The sequence below is a fragment of the Salvelinus fontinalis genome, unplaced genomic scaffold (genome assembly GCF_029448725.1).
Source record: "Salvelinus fontinalis isolate EN_2023a unplaced genomic scaffold, ASM2944872v1 scaffold_0609, whole genome shotgun sequence".
In the NCBI taxonomy this organism is placed as follows: Eukaryota; Metazoa; Chordata; class Actinopteri; order Salmoniformes; family Salmonidae; genus Salvelinus; species Salvelinus fontinalis.
The window spans coordinates 102,071-118,827 of record NW_026600818.1 but is presented as its reverse complement, the minus strand read 5'-3'; the positions used below and the strand labels follow the sequence as shown (position 1 = coordinate 118,827).

The 16,757-nt window shown below is 40.8% G+C and overlaps 1 pseudogene; it reads left to right on the top strand.

The window, feature by feature from the left end:
- The first annotated feature begins 41 nt into the window (after positions 1–41).
- Positions 42–16,521, top strand: LOC129846735 (NACHT, LRR and PYD domains-containing protein 3-like; annotated as a pseudogene).
- Positions 16,522–16,757: the final 236 nt, after the last annotated feature.

The window sequence follows — 16,757 nt, the reverse complement described above, 5'->3', positions numbered from 1 at the left end:
CTCCCTGGATGAGGAGATGTAATCTCATGTTTTGTCCACAGAAACCAACAGGAGAGATCAGAGCCAGAGATTCTCAGTGGTCAGTCTTCCCAGAGTCATCAAACAGACCTGGCCTCCATATTCAGTGTATGTGGTCCCGTTATGTACATTTGTTTTTGTTTACCTCAATTAAAGTTGATCTGTCAATCATTCATTAATGTGTTAATGAGAAAGCATTTATTCTCTTGCTTAACTTATTTACTTGATTTATTTCAGTTGCTTGAAGAGAAAATTATGACATTTGTGAAGAACGAGCTGAAGATGTTCAAGAGGATTCTTAGTCCAGAACTCCCAGAAGGCTTTGAGAGTCAGAAGCAGGATAAGGAAGTGGTGGATGCTGAAGATGAGAAGCAGGAGAGCAGTGCCAGAGAGGGGGCTCTGAAGATCACACTGCACGTCCTCAGGAAAATGAACCAGAAGGAGCTTGCTGACACACTGGAGAAATGTAAGACCTGTCTGCCTCATGTTGAATGCTGTTTTATAACATTTAAAAGCTGTAGCTAAAGTACAGCTGAAGTAGCTGTGTAACTCAATGATATTGTAGCAGCCTTAACTAGAGGTCGACCGATTATGATTTTTCAACGCCGATACCGATTATTGGACGACCAAAAAAGCCGATACAATTTTTTTTACATTTACTTGTAATAATGACAATTACAACAATACTGAATGAACACTTATTTTAACTTAATATAATCCATCAATACAATCAATCTTAGCCTCAAATAAATAATGAAACATGTTCAATTTGGTTTAAATAATGCAAAAACAAAGTGTTGGAGAAGAAAGTAAAAGTGCAATATGTGCTATGTAAGAAAGCTAACGTTTAAGTTCCTTGCTCAGAACATGAGAACATATGAAAGCTGGTGGTTCCTTTTAACATGAGTCTTCAATATTCCCAGGTAAGAAGTTTTAGGTTGTAGTTATTATAGGAATTATAGGACTATTTCCCTCTATACCATTTGTATTTCATTAACCTTTGACTATTGGATGTTCTTATAGGCACTTTAGTATTGCCAGTGTAACAGTATAGCTTCCGTCCCTCTCCTCGCTCCTCCCTGGGCTCGAACCAGGAACACAATGACAACAGCCACCCTCGAAGCAGCGTTACCCATGCAGAGCAAGGGGAACAACCACTCCAAGTCTCAGAGCGAGTGACGTTTGAAACGCTATTAGCGCGCGCTAACTAGCTAGCCATTTCACTTCGGTTACACCAGCCTCATCTCGGGAGTTGATAGGCTTGAAGTCATAAACAGCGCAATGCTTGACGCACAACGAAGAGCTGCTGGCAAAACGCACGAAAGTGCTGTTTGAATGAATGTTTACGCGCCTGCTTCTGCCTACCACCGCTCAGTCAGATACTTAGATACTTAGATGCTTGTATGCTCAGTCAGATTATATATATTATCTAGCAGGACACGCTAGATAATATCTAGTAATATCATCAACCATGTGTAGTTAACTAGTGATTATGATGAAGATAAGTTTAATGCTAGCTAGCAACTTACCTTGGCTTACTGCATTCACGTAACAGGCAGTCTCCTTGTGGAGTGCAACGAGAGGCAGGCAGGTCATTATTGCGTTGGACTAGTTAACCTGAAGGTTGGCAAGATTGGTTCCCCCGAGCTGACAAGGTGAAAATCTGTCGTTACTGCCCCTGAACGAGGCAGTTAACCCACCGTTCCTAGGCCGTCATTGAAAATAAGAATGTGTTCTTAACTGACTTGCCTAGTTAAATAAAGAAGAAAACTGCCTTGTTAAATAAAGAATAAAAAAATAAAACATCGGTGTCCAAAAATACAGATATCCGATTGTTGTGAAAACTTGAAATCGGCCCTAATTAATCGGCCATTCCGATTAATCGGTCGACCTCTAGCCTTAACACAACACCTAGTGACCTCATCAAGTAGCAGCAGGGATGTGTTGTGGTGATTAATTTAGAGAGAGAGACAACATTAATAATACCATCAATAATACCAATAATAATATAATCAGTCACACCAGTCTGTAATGCATTATGAAAACATTTACACATTTATACAGTCAGTTAATAGAATGAAATGATTATAATGTAAAACGTTATAACCGTCTTACAATACTGTAGTCATTAAAACAGACGTAATATTAATATCCTCTGTGTTATTTCTAGATTCAGATGAGCTTGCTGTGATTTGCCAACGTGAACTCAAATCTAATTTAAAGAAGAAGTTTCGATGTGTATTTGAGGGGATCGCTAAACAAGGAAACCCAACACTTCTCAATAAGATCTACACAGAGCTCTACATCACAGAGGGTGGAACAGGAGAGGTCAATAATGAACATGAGCTGAGACAGATTGAGACAACAACCAGGAAACAAGCAAGACCAGAGACTGCAATCAAATGTAACGACATCTTCAAACCCTTAACTGGACAAGACAAACTTATCAGAACTGTGCTGACAAAGGGAGTCGCTGGCATTGGAAAAACAGTCTCTGTGCAGAAGTTCATTCTGGACTGGGCAGAAGGAAAAGCAAATCAGGAATGTCCAATTTGTATTTTCATTCCCTTTTCGGGAGCTGAATTTGATGAAAGGGGACGAACACACTTTCATTGAACTTCTCAATCACTTCTCAATGGAAGCCAAACAATCAGGAATCTCCAACTACGACAAGTACAAAGTTCTGTTCATCTTTGATGGTCTGGATGAGTGCCGACTGCCCCTAGACTTCCAGAAGAACAAGATCTGTTGGGACGTCACAGAGTCAACCTCAGTGGACGTTCTGCTGACAAATCTCATCAAGGGAAATCTGCTTCCCTCTGCTCTCCTCTGGATAACTACCCGACCTGCAGCAGCCAATAAGATCCCTTCAGGGTGTGTTGACCAGGTGACAGAGGTACGAGGGTTCAATGACCCACAGAAGGAGGAGTACTTCAGGAAGAGATTCAGTGAAGAGGACCTGGCCAGCAGAATCATCTCACACATAAAGACATCAAGGAGCCTCCACATCATGTGCCACATTCCAGTCTTCTGTTGGATTTCTGCAACAGTCCTTGAACACATGCTGGAACATAAGAGAGAAGAGATGCCCAAGACTCTGACTGAGATGTACACACACCTTGTGGTGTTTCATACCAAACAGAAGAATGAAAAGTATCTTGGGAAAGAAAGAAGAGACAGATCCACACTGGAATAAAGAGAGCATTCTGTCACTGGGAAAACTGGCTTTTCAACAGCTTGTGAATGGCAATCTGATTTTCTATGAAGAAGACCTGAAAGAGGCTGGCATTGATGTCAATGAAGCCTCAGTGTACTCAGGATTGTGCACACAGCTCTTTAAAGAGGAATGTGTGCTGTACCAGGACAAGGTGTACTGCTTTGTTCATCTGAGCATTCAGGAGTTTCTGGCTGCTGTATATGTGTTCCTCTCATTCATCAACAACAATGAGAATCTAATGGACAAACTGCAAACAAACGACGAGCCTGAAGTTACTTTCTACAAGAGTGCTGTGGATAAAGCCTTACAAAGTGAGACGGGAAACCTGGACCTTTTCCTCCGCTTCCTTCTGGGCCTCTCACTGGAGTCCAATCAGAAGCACTTACAAGGTCTACTGACAAAGACAAAAAGCAGCTCACAGAGCCATGAAGGAACAGTGAAGTACATCAAGGAGAAGATCGGGGAGAATCCCTCTCCAGAGAGGTGCATCAATCTGTTTCACTGCCTGAATGAACTGAATGACCATTCTCTAGTGGAGGAGATCCAAAGCTACCTGAACTCAGGAAGTCTCTCAAAACCCAACCTGTCACCTGCACAGTGGTCAGCTCTGGTCTTTGTGTTGCTGACTTCAGAAAAGGAGCTGGATGTGTTTGACCTGAAGAAATACTCCAGATCAGAGGAAGGTCTTCTGAGGCTGCTGCCAGTGGTCAAAGCCTCCAGAGCTGTTCTGTGAGTAAATAAAATTACATTTAAGAACTAATCATCAGGAAGCATTATCCAGTTTAGAGAAAATGATGTACATAATCCGTATATAATTTTATGTTGAAAAACATATTGAATAAATTCATTGATTTTCACATTAGTATAACAATATGACCATACAATTCTAGGATATGGAAGATGAATCTATATGTTGTTTTGGATAATTAACCAAATGCATCTGCCATTGTCCTTCTACACTACTGGTGTTAAATCATGATGATCTCTCTGTCAGGCTGTCAGGCTGTGGAGTCACAGAGGAAGGCTGTGCTTCTCTGGTCTCAGCTCTGGAGTCAAACCCCTCACACCTGAGAGAGCTGGACCTGAGCTACAATGACCTGAAGGATTCAGGAGTGAAGCTGCTCTCTGCTGGACTGGGGAATCCCCACTGTAAACTGGAGACTCTGAGGTCAGTATTCCTGTAGTTGGTCAACAAGTGATAACTGTTCACCAGATCCACATGTGTTTACCAGACACACATAGTCCACACCATATGTGCTTGGACAGTGAAGCTTACAGTTTTACATTTGGTGCTATGCTCCAGCATTTTGGATTTGAGATAGAATGTTTCATATTAGGTGACAGGACAGAATGTCACCTTTTATTTTGAGAGGATTCATACATATATATTTTACAGTTTTATAAATGAAAGCACTTTATGTATGAAGTTCTGCCATTTGAAGAAGTCTTAAATACATATATGTTTTACCTTTTAAAAATGAAAGCATTTCATGTATGTACAGTGGCTTGCAAAACTTTTCACCCCCCTTGGCATTTTTCCTATTTTGTTGCCTAAAAACCTGTAATTAAAATAGATGTTTTGGGGGTTTGTATCTGTTGATGTACACAACATTCCTACCACTTTGAAGATGCTAAATATGTTTTCTTGTTAAACAACCAATAAATAAAAAAGAAAAGAACTTGAGTGTACATAACTATTCACCCCCCCAAAGTCAATACTTTGTAGAGCCACCTTTTACAGCAATTTCAGCTGCATGTCTCTTGGGGTATTTCTCTATAAGCTTGGCACATTTAGCCACTGGGATTTTTGCCCATTTTTCAAGGCAAAACTGCTCCAGCTCCTTCAAGTTGGATGGGCTCCGCTGGTGTACTGCAATCTGTAAGTCATTCCACAGATTCTCAATTGGATTGAGGTCTATGCTTTGACTTGACCATTACAAGACATTTACATGTTTCCCCTTAAACCACTCGAGTGTTGCTTTAGCAGTCTCAAAATCTCTGGTAGACTGAAACAGGTTTGCCTCCATAATTTCCCAGTATTTAGCGCCATCCATCATTCCTTCAATTCTAACCAGTTTCCCAGTCCCTGCCGATGAAAAACATCCCCACAGCATGATGCTGCCACCACCATGCTTCACTGTGGGGATGGGGTTCTCGGGGTGATGAGAGGTGTTGGGTTTGCGCCAGACATAGCGTTTTCCTTGATGGCCAAAAAGCTAAATAAACTCTGTGTCCTGATTCAGATCTGTTTAACCTTTACAGCCCTGGGGTCCCCCCCAGGTATAAATCATAGTTTTACATTGCAGCTACCATCACAAATAGCACAGAAGCAGCCAGAGTAATTACAGAGACCAACTTGAAATACCTAAATACTCATCATAAAACATTTATGAAAAATACATGGTGTACAGCAAATGAAAGACAAACATCTTGGGAATCCAGACAATATTTCAGATTTTTTAAGTGTTTTACAGCGAAAACACAATATAGCATTATATTAGCTTACCACAATAGCCAAAAACACAACCCATTTATCAGCAGCAAAAGTTAGCGATCGCAAAAAAACAGCAAAATATATATACTTTTACGCTAACCTTGATAAGTTTCATCAGATGACAGTCCTATAACATCAGGTTAAACAATACACTTATGTTTTGTTCGAAAATGTGCATATTTAGAGCTGAAATCCGTGGTTATACATTGTGAAAACGTAGCAACTTTTTTCTAGAATCTCCGGATATATTTCTGACACTCACCTATTCTGACCAAATAACTCATCATAAACTTTACTAAAAAATACATGTTGTACAGCAAATGATAGCTACACTAGTTCTTAATGCAACCGCCATGTTAGAATTCTAAAAATAACTTTAGCACGACACACAGCTTACGTTATAGCGAGACAGCGCCCAAAATCAGGGCCGAAAATAATACTAAACATTTTCGACAGAAATACGAAATAACATCATAAATGGGTCCTACTTTTGCTGAGCTTCCATCAGAATCTTGTACAAGGGGTCCTTTGTCCAGAATAATCGTTGTTTGGATTTAGAATGTCCTCTTCGTCTGTCGAATTAGCAACCAAAGCTAGCCAAGAGGCGCGAAGCTGTCCATCGTCACCAAATGCAGAGAACGGAACACGCCAAAACTCCCGATAAACTTTCAATAATCTGATAAAATTATATTGAAAAAACATACTTTACGATGATATTATCACATTTATCAAATAAAATCAAAGCCGGAGATATTAGCTGTCTATAACGAAAGCTTTTCAGAAGGCAATCCAGAGTTCCTTCCCGCCCCTTCCTGAACAAAGGAAATTGGGGTCATGTCATTCCAAGAGCTCTCTTTTGACCTCAGATAAAGCTAGACACCCCATTTCACCTCTCACTGCCTATTGACATCTAGTGGAAGGCGTATGAGTGCATGTATATCCATAGATTTCAAGCAAATGAATAGGGAGGCCCTGGAACAGAGCCTCGATTTCAGATTTTTCACTTTCTGACAGGAAGTTTGCTGCAAAATGAGTTCTGTTTTACTCACAGATATAATTCAAACGGTTTTAGAAACTTGAGAGTGTTTTCTATCCATTAGTAATAATAATATGCATATTGTACGAGCAAGAATTGAGTATGAGGCAGTTTAATTTGGGAACGATTTTTTACAAAGTGAAAACAGCGCCCCCATATCCCAAAGAGGTTAAACCATCTCTTAGTTTCCTGATTCAGATCTGTTTAAACCAACTCTTAGTTTCCTGATTCAGATCTGTTTAAACCAACTCTTAGTTTCCTGATTCAGATCTGTTCAAACCAACTCTTAGTTTCCTGATTCAGATCTGTTTAAACCAACTCTTAGTTTCCTGATTCAGATCTGTCTAAACCAACTCTTAGTTTCCTGATTCAGATCTGTTTAAACCAACTCTTAGTTTCCTGATTCAGATCTGTTTAAACCAACACTTAGTGTTATTATTCATTATTTATTTATGATTTGTATTAATCAAGGCATAATCAGGATTAATTTAGTATTGTTTAGAAACGTGTTATCTACTCCCTTAGACAGAACATTTCTCCAGTCATCATCCACAGTTCAGTTACTATTGGGCAAAACACAACCCAAAACACAACCAAAACAAACTGCAAATGCAACCAATGAGTTTGGAACCAAATACTACACTTTTGACTACTTTAATACACTATAAGTAAATTGATCAGAATATTTACGACTTCTTCAAATTATCAAAGTATGGGGGGACTAGATACATAAAGTGCTTTCATTTCTAAATGGTGAAAGAGATATGTATTAAAATACCCTCCAATAAAAGGTGACATTATATACTGTCACCTCATGTGAAACATTTGATCTGAATTCCAAAATGTTGGAGTATAGAGCCACATTTAAAATGTTAGCTTCACTGTCAAAATAGATATGGTCTGGACTGTTTACTCAATACAATCTAAATCTGATACCTCACTGTCTGTCTTTTGACTGATACTGCTTTTTAAACTGGTCTGGTCAGTCTACTCACATATTTGTACTATACATTTTTCTATCTGCAGGCAATACTTTGATAATTTGTCATTTCTAATAATGAAACATCCGTTTATGAATAGATATGGCAGGTTTCAGGACACTGATGTATCTGAAAATGTTGAATAAATATACTGCCACTATTTTCACCACCAAAAAATATCAGTGTGATTTTAATATGATTTGACTCTTTGCAGGCTGTCAGGCTGTCTAGTCACAGAGGAAGGCTGTGCTTCTCTGGTCTCAGCTCTGAGGTCAAACCCCTCACACCTGAGAGAGCTGGACCTGAGCTACAATCACCCAGGAGACTCAGGAGTCAGACTGCTCTCTGCTGGACTGGAGGATCCACACTGCAGACTGGAGAAACTCAAGTATGTAGAGGGTTTATGTCAATGTTCATATCAGACATGTTTGACTTATCAGGCTAGTTAAGACAAACATTCTAACCACCACTTGGACAAAGTTATATGCTGACTGTGTGTCCAGTGTGTGTGTGTCCTCTCAAACACAGACTGGACACACACAATAGACACACACACACACGCTGGACACACACACACACACACACACACACACACACTGGACAAAAGCTGTTGCCCAATACCTTGCACAGCAGTCGTTTCACCACAGGAAGCTGGGGTTGTTACAGTTAATGAACTGGATATTCTATGTTCATTATCACATATCAATCACACTTACAAAAGGGTTCATTGATTATTATATTGAATAACATATTGAATCAGTGCATTGATGTTCACATTAGTATAACATTTTGACCATACAATTCTAGGAGACAGAAGATGAATCTATATGTTGTTTGAGAGAATAAACCAAATGCATCTGCCATTGTCCTTCTACACTACTCGTTAAATTAACAGTGTGTTTGAAGTCATGATGATCTCTTTGTCAGGCTGTCAGGCTGTGGAGTCACAGAGGAAGGCTGTGCTTCTCTGGTCTCAGCTCTGGAGTCAAACCCCTCACACCTGAGAGAGCTGGACCTGAGCTACAATCACCTGAAGGATTCAGGAGTGAAGCTGCTCTCTGCTGGACTGGGGAATCCCCACTGTAAACTGGAGACTCTGAGGTCAGTATTCCTGTAGTTGGTCAACAAGTGATAACTGTTCACCAGATCCACATGTGTTTACCAGACACACATAGTCCACACCATATGTGTTTGGACAGTGAAGCTTACAGTTTTACATTTGGTGCTATGCTCCAGCATTTTGGATTTGAGATAGAATGTTTCATATTAGGTGACAGTACAGAATGTCACCTTTTATTTGAGGTTAATGATGAGAGGTTATCATGTTTTGTTGTCGCCTCTGTAACTTTCTCACTCATTATTATTCATGATTCATTCATGATTTGTATTAATCATCAGGATTAATTTAGTTATCTACTCACTTAGACAGAACATTACTCCACAATTTTAATATTGGGCCAAACATAACCAAATACTATACTTTTGACTACTTTAATACACTATAAGTGAATTGGTCAGAATACTTATGACTTCTTCAAATGGGGGGACTAGATACATAAAGTGATTTCATTTCTAAATGTGAAACAGATATGTATTAAAATACCCTCAAATAAAAGGTGACATTATATACTGTCACCTCATATAAAACATTTGATCTGAAATCCAAAATGTTGGAGTATAGAGTCACATTTAAAATGTTAGCTTCACTGTCAAAATAGATATGATATGGTGTGGACTGTATACTCAATACAATCTAAATCAGATACCTCACTGTCTGTCTTTTGACTGATACAGCTTTTAAACTGGTCTGGTCAGTCTTCTCAAATATTTGTACTATACATTTTTCTCTCTACAAGCAATACTTTGATAATTTGTCATTTCTAATAATGAAACATCCGTTTATGAATAGATATGGCAGGTTTCAGGACACTGATGTATCTGAATATGTTAAAACGTTATGCTTCCACTATTTTCACCACCAAAGAATATCAGTGTGATTTTAATATGATTTGTCTCTTTGCAGGCTGTCAGGCTGTGGAGTCACAGAGAAAGGCTGTGCTTCTCTGGTCTCAGCTCTGAGGTCAAACCCCTCACACCTGAGAGAGCTGGATCTGAGTAACAATGACCTGAAGGATTCAGGAGTGAAGCTGCTCTCTGCTGGACTGGGGAATCCCCACTGTAAACTGGAGACTCTGAGGTCAGTATTCCTGTAGTTGGTCAACAAGTGATAACTGTTCACCAGATCCACATGTGTTTACCAGACACACATAGTCCACACCATATGTGTTTGGACAGTGAAGCTTACAGTTTTACATTTGGTGCTATGCTCCAGCATTTTGGATTTGAGATAGAATGTTTCATATTAGGCGACAGTACAGAATGTCACCTTTTATTTAAAGGTATTCATACATATATATTTGACCGTTTAGAAATGTAAGTAGTTCTCCCATTTGAAGAAGTCTTAATTATTTGGAAAAATTAGCTTATATTATATTAAATTAGACAGAACTTTAGTATTTGGTTGTAAACTTGTTGAATTCATTTGCTGTTTGTCTTGGTTGTGTTTTGGATGTTTTTCCTAATAGAAACTGAATGGTGAATAATATCCTGTCATTTTGGAGTCACTTCACTTGTATTGTCAGTAAGAATAGAAGATGTTTCTGAACACTTCTACATTCATGTGGATGCTATCATGATTATGAATAATCAGGAATGAATCGTGAATAATGATAAATGAGAAAGTTACAGAGGCACAAAGATCATACCCCATATGAACATTTAGAAAAAAATATACTGCCACTATTTTCACCACCAAAGAATATCAGTGTGATTTTAATATGATTTGACTCTTTGCAGGCTGTCAGGCTGTGGAGTCACAGAGGAAGGCTGTGCTTCTCTGGTCTCAGCTCTGAGGTCAAACCCCTCACACCTGAGAGAGCTGGACCTGAGCTACAATCACCCAGGAGACTCAGGAGTCAGACTGCTCTCTGCTGGACTGGAGGATCCACACTGCAGACTGGAGAAACTCAAGTATGTAGAGGGTTTATGTCCATGTTCATATCAGACATGTTTGACTTATCAGGCTGGTTAAGACAAACATTCTTACCACCACTTGGACAAAGTTATATGCAGACTGTGTGTGTCCAGTGTGTGTGTGTCCAGTGTGTCCAGTGTATGTGTGTGTGTCCTCTCAAACACAGACTGGACACACACAATAGACACACACACACACACACAATAGACACACACACACGCTGGACATACAAACACACACACACTGGACACACACACACACACACACACACACTGGACAAAAGCTGTTGCCCAATACCTTGCACAGCAGTCGTTTCACCACAGGAAGCTGGGGTTGTTACAGTTAATGAACTGGATATTCTATGTTCATTATCACATATCAATCACACTTACAAAAGGGTTCATTGATCATTATATTGATTAACATATTGAATCAGTGCATTGATTGTCACGTTAGTATAACAATATGACCATACAATTCTAGGAGATGGAAGATGAATCTATATGTTGTTTGAGAGAATAAACCAAATGCATCTGTCATTGTCCCTCTACACTACTGGTGTTAAAACTTCTTAGAACTAGGGGGCGACATTTTCACTTTTGGATGAATTTGTGCCCAAATTAAACGGCCTCGTACTCTGTCCTAAATCATATGATATGCATATTATTATTACTATTGGATAGAAAACACTCTGAAGTTTCTAAAACTGTTTGAATTATATCTGTGAGTAAAACAGAACTCATATGGCAGGCAAACTTCCAAACAGGAAGTGAAAATTCTGAAAATGGGGCTCTGTGTCAGGGCTTGCCTATTCAATTGCCTTATATTTATGGATCTGTATGCACTTCATACGCCTTCCACTAGATGTCAACAGGCAGTAGAACGTGGAATGAAGCGTCTAGCCTGATGTGGGACCGAATGAGAGCCTTTGGAGTGACAGGTCAGGCAGATTGCCAGTTCTTGGCCACGCGCAGAGGGCATGTGATGTCTTTGTCTGCACTGCGTTAGATAGACATGAGGAAATGCTCCGTTTGAGACGTTATTGGATATATATGAGAAAAACATCTTGAAGATTGATTCTCAACTTAGTTTGACCAGTTTATTCGACTTTTAATATAACTTTTTGAAGTTTTCGTTCATTGCGCAAATGTGTATGGACACGTGAGCTACACATGCTAGCCAAAGTTGCTAATTTGACAGAAGTAATAGACATTATAAAACAAAACAACGATTTATTGTGGAACTAGGATTCCTGGCACTGCCTTGAAAGTTCATCAAAGGTAAGGGAATATTTATGATGTAATTTCGTATTTCTGTTGACTCTGTTGACTCCAACATGGCGGAGAATGCCTGAGCGCTGTCTCAGATTATTGCATGCTGTGCTTTTTACTAAAGTTATTTTTTTAAATCTAACACAGCGGTTGCATTAAGAACCAGTGTATCTTTAATTATATGTAAAACATGTATCTTTCATCAAAGTTTATGATGAGTATTTCTGTATTTCACGTTGCTCTCTGTAATTATTTTGGCTGTTTTGGAGCCATTTCTGAACATGGCGCCAATGTAAAACCACGATTTCTGGCTATAAATATGCACATTTTCGAACAAAACATAAATGTATTGTATAACATGATGTCATAAGACTGTCATCTGATGAAGTTGTTCAAAGGTTAGTGATTAATTTTATCTCTAATTGTGGGTTTTGTGAAAGCTATCTTTGCGGTGAAAAAATGGCTTTGTTTTTTGGGATATGGTGGTGAGCTAACATAAATATATGTTGTGTTTTCGCTGTAAAACATTTTAAAAATCGGACATGTTGGCTGGATTCACAAGATGTTTATCTTTCATTTGCTGTATTGGACTTGTGATTTCATGAAATTATATTATATGATATCCCTGTGGCGCTATGCTAGTCAGCATTTCTGATGAGGATGATCCCGGATCCGGGATGGGGGGTCCGTAGAGGATTTATTAAATTAACAGTGTGTTTGTGAAGTCATGATGATCTCTTTGCAGGCTGTCAGGCTGTGGAGTCACAGAGGAAGGCTGTGCTTCTCTGGTCTCAGCTCTGAGGTCAAACCCCTCACACCTGAGAGAGCTGGATCTGAGTAACAATAACCTGAAGGATTCAGGAGTGAAGCTGCTCTCTGCTGGACTGGGGAATCCCCACTGTAAACTGGAGACTCTGAGGTCAGTATTCCTGTAGTTGGTCAACAAGTGATAACTGTTCACCAGATCCACATGTGTTTACCAGACACACATAGTCCACACCATATGTGCTTGGACAGTGAAGCTTACAGTTTTACATTTGGTGTTATGCTCCAGCATTTTGGATTTGAGAGAGAATGTTTCATATTAGGTGACAGTACAGAATGTCACCTTTTATTTGAGGTTAATGGTGAGAGGTTAGTATGTTTTGTTGTTGCCAAATGCTGGAGTATAGAGCCACATTTAAAATATTAGCTTCACTGTCAAAATAGATATGGTGTGGACTGTATACTCAATACAATCTAAATCTGATACCTCACTGTCTGTCTTTTGACTGATACTGCTTTTTAAACTGGTCTGGTCAGTCTACTCAAATATTTGTACTATACATGTTTCTCTCTACAAGTAATATTATGATAATTTGTCATTTCTAATAATGATACATTCATTTATGAATAGAAATGGCAGGTTTCAGGACACGGATGTATCTGAACATTTTGAAAATACACTGCTCAAAAACATAAAGGGAACACTTAAACAACACAATGTAACTCCAAGTCAATCACACTTCTTTGAAATCAAACTGTCCACTTTGGAAGAAACACTGATTGACAATAAATTTCACATGCTGTTGTGCAAATGGAATAGACAAAAGGTGGAAATTATAGGCAATTAGCAAGACACCCCCAATAAAGGAGTGGTTCTGCAGGTGGTGACCACAGACCACTTCTCAGTTCCTATGCTTCCTGGCTGATGTTTTGGTCACTTTTGAATGCTGGCGGTGCTTTCACTCTAGTGGTAGCATGAGACGGAGTCTACAACCCACACAAGTGGCTCAGGTAGTGCAGCTCATCCAGGATGGCACATCAATGCGAGCTGTGGCAAGAAGGTTTTCTGTGTCTGTCAGCGTAGTGTCCAGAGCATGGAGGCGCTACCAGGAGACAGGCCAGTACATCAGGAGACGTGGAGGAGGCCGTACGAGGGCAACAACCCAGCAGCAGGGCCGCTACCTCCGCCATTGTGCAAGGAGGAGCACTGCCAGAGCACTGCAAAATGACCTCCAGCAGGCCACAAATGTGCATGTGTCTGCTCAAACGGTCAGAAACAGACTCCATGAGGGTGGTATGAGGGCCCGACGTCAACAGGTGAGGGTTGTGCTTACAGCCCAACACCGTGCAGGACGTTTGGCATTTGCCAGAGAACACCAATATTGGCAAATTCTTCACAGATGAAAGCAGGTTCACACTGAGCACATGTGTCAGACGTGACAGTCTGGAGACGCCGTGGAGAACGTTCTGCTGCCTGCAACACCCTCCAGCATGACCGGTTTGGCGGTGGGTCAGTCATGGTGTGGGGTGGCATTTCTTTGTGGGGCCGCACAGCCCTCCATGTGCTCGCCAGTGGTAGCCTGACTGCCAATTAGGTACCGAGATGAGATCCTCAGACCCCTTGTGAGACCATATGCTGACACATGCACATTTGTGGCCTGCTGGAGGTCATTTTGTAGGGCTCTGGCAGTGCTCCTCCTTGCACAAAGGCGGAGGTAGCGGCCCTGCTGCTGGGTTGTTGCCCTCCTACGGCCTCCTCCACGTCTCCTGATGTACTGGCCTGTCTCCTGGTAGCGCCTCCATGCTCTGGACACTACGCTGACAGACACAGAAAACCTTCTTGCCACAGCTCGCATTGATGTGCCATCCTGGATGAGCTGCACTACCTGAGCCACTTGTGTGGGTTGTAGACTCCGTCTCATGCTACCACTAGAGTGAAAGCACCGCCAGCATTCAAAAGTGACCAAAACATCAGCCAGGAAGCATAGGAACTGAGAAGTGGTCTGTGGTCACCACCTGCAGAACCACTTCTTTATTGGGGGTGTCTTGCTAATTGCCTATAATTTCCACCTTTTGTCTATTCCATTTGCACAACAGCATGTGAAATTTATTGTCAATCAGTGTTTCTTTCAAAGTGGACAGTTTGATTTCAAAGAAGTGTGATTGACTTGGAGTTACATTGTGTTGTTTAAGTGTTCCCTTTATTTTTTTTGAGCAGTGTATATACTGCCACTATTTTCACCACCAAAGAATATCAGTGTAATTTTAATATGATTTGACTCTTTGCAGGCTGTCAGGCTGTCTAGTCACAGAGGAAGGCTGTGCTTCTCTGGTCTCAGCTCTGAGGTCAAACCCCTCACACCTGAGAGAGCTGGACCTGAGCTACAATCACCCAGGAGACTCAGGAGTCAGACTGCTCTCTGTTGGACTGGAGGATCCACACTGCAGACTGGAGAAACTCAAGTATGAAGAGGGTTTATGTCAATGTTCATATCAGACATGTTTGACTTATCAGGCTAGTTAAGACAAACATTCTGACCACCATTTGGACAAAGTTATATCATGAATGTGTGTGTGTAAAGTGTGTGTGTGTGTGTTCAGGTGTATCCCTCAATGACTGTCTGTTCTTCTGCTTACCGCTACAGTGTGGAACATGGTGGAGAGAACAGAATGAAACCTGGGCCTAGAAAATGTGAGTGTTGACTGCTGTGAATAATATGACCAAGAATAAGTCTTAATTCAAGTTAAGTCAAAGTCAAAGACCACCATCATTACTGACTTGGTCATATTAAATATCAGCTGTAGTTTTACAGAAACAGAAATCAGGGACACCAACGTTTACAAAGAGTTGCTTTGACAATGTGTGTGTGTGTGTGTGTGTGTGTGTGTGTGTGTGTGTGTGTGTGTGTGTGTGTGTGTGTGTGTGTGTGTGTGTGTGTGTGTGTGTGTGTGTGTGTGTGTGTGTGTGTGATTAATGGGAATAAGTGTGTTTTATATTACCATACAGTATAACATATGATCATTCAACAAGTCTCAAGTTACCTTAACTTCTCCTTTTGATACCTAGAAACATCTACATTAAATGAATTAGTGAAAAGTAAGTTAACATTCTAATGTGAATGATGATGATTTCTAATATTGTGTCTGGTTTCATCCATCAGATGTCTGTGATCTCACACTGGACCCAAACACAGTAAACAGATTCCTCTCTCTGTCTGAGGAGAACAGAAAGGTGACATGTAGGAGAGAGAAGCAGCCGTATCCTGATCACCCAGAGAGATTTGAGGGCTGTAAACAGGTGCTGTGTAGAGAGGGTCTGACTGGGCGCTGTTACTGGGAGGTAGAGTGGAGTGGGAGGGGGGCTGGTATAGGAGTGACATATAAAGGAATCAGCAGGAGAGGAGAGGTTAATGACTGTTGGCTTGGATCCAATGACAAGTCCTGGAGTCTGTCCTGCTCCTACAACAGTTACAGAGCCTGGCACAATAATAATTCCACTACCATAGACGTCCCCCCCTCCAGCTCCTACAGAGTAGGAGTGTATCTGGACTGGCCAGCCGGCACTCTGTCCTTCTATAGAGCCTCCTCTGACACACTGACCCACCTGTCCACATTCACCTCCACATTCACTGAGCCCCTCTATCCAGCGTTTAGGGTTTATGATGTTAACTCCTCAGTGTCCCTGAAATAATAACCTGATACACACACACACACACACACACACACTGGACACACACACACACACACACACTGGACACACACACACACTGGACAGACACACACACACTGGACACACACACACACTGGACAGACACACACACACTGGACACACACACACACTGGACACACACACACACTGGACAGACACACACACACACTGGACACACACACACACACACTGGAGAAACACACACACACACACAGGACACACACACACACATG